Raw genomic sequence first — 629 nt, 5'->3', positions numbered from 1 at the left:
TGTGTTCCGGCCATTGTTTGTTAAAGTTTATTATATGCAATTTACATCTAACTTATAAACCTACGATAACAGGAATATATTGACTGATAAGCAAAGGGCATGTTCTCGGGGCTTTTGACAGCTAATAGCCTTATATGATATAATCTACAATACACAATCATTGCGAACAGCATTGGGTTCATAGTGGAACTGTAGCTCGCTCATTGCTTTCTTCAGTGATAAATTTTCCGTTCTACTTTAATCTACTCCACTGATAATCACATGAACCCTCTACAAGCGTGCATTAACGGATAATGAATTCAATCCTGACATTCTCCCCTCCCGACTCCGCAAACTTTTATGTCGCGTCCTCATGAACAGACCAAGGAAATGCCTTCTCTCCCCCTTGGATCCACAAATTACTAATTGCCAAGGCAGCCGACCATTTAAACAAGACTTCAGAATCGGCTCCTTCGCTTTCTATGCCTTTCAGCCCCAATCAGGGCATAAATTAGCTTGAATTTCATCCTCAAAATCTCTTGTTTTAGTGTAAAGGGTTAACAATATTTTTTTCTTCGGTGAATGAAATGGTTGAAACAGCAAAGGTCTTTTTCGTATTCATAGTTCAGTTCAGTTATATCTTAAAAGAA

At 38.3% G+C, this 629-nt stretch overlaps 1 protein-coding gene across 1 annotated transcript in view; it reads right to left on the bottom strand.

Annotated features, from left to right (window-relative positions):
- The window catches only part of LOC119587576 (carbohydrate sulfotransferase 9-like), a 16,279-nt gene that overhangs the window by 1,425 nt on the left and 14,225 nt on the right, over positions 1 to 629 (bottom strand). The window lies entirely within an intron of this gene.

This window comes from Penaeus monodon, chromosome 22 (genome assembly GCF_015228065.2).
Source record: "Penaeus monodon isolate SGIC_2016 chromosome 22, NSTDA_Pmon_1, whole genome shotgun sequence".
NCBI lineage: Eukaryota > Metazoa > Arthropoda > Malacostraca > Decapoda > Penaeidae > Penaeus > Penaeus monodon.
The sequence above is the reverse complement of the archived record's forward strand: the minus strand, read 5'-3'. Positions and strand labels throughout refer to the sequence as shown.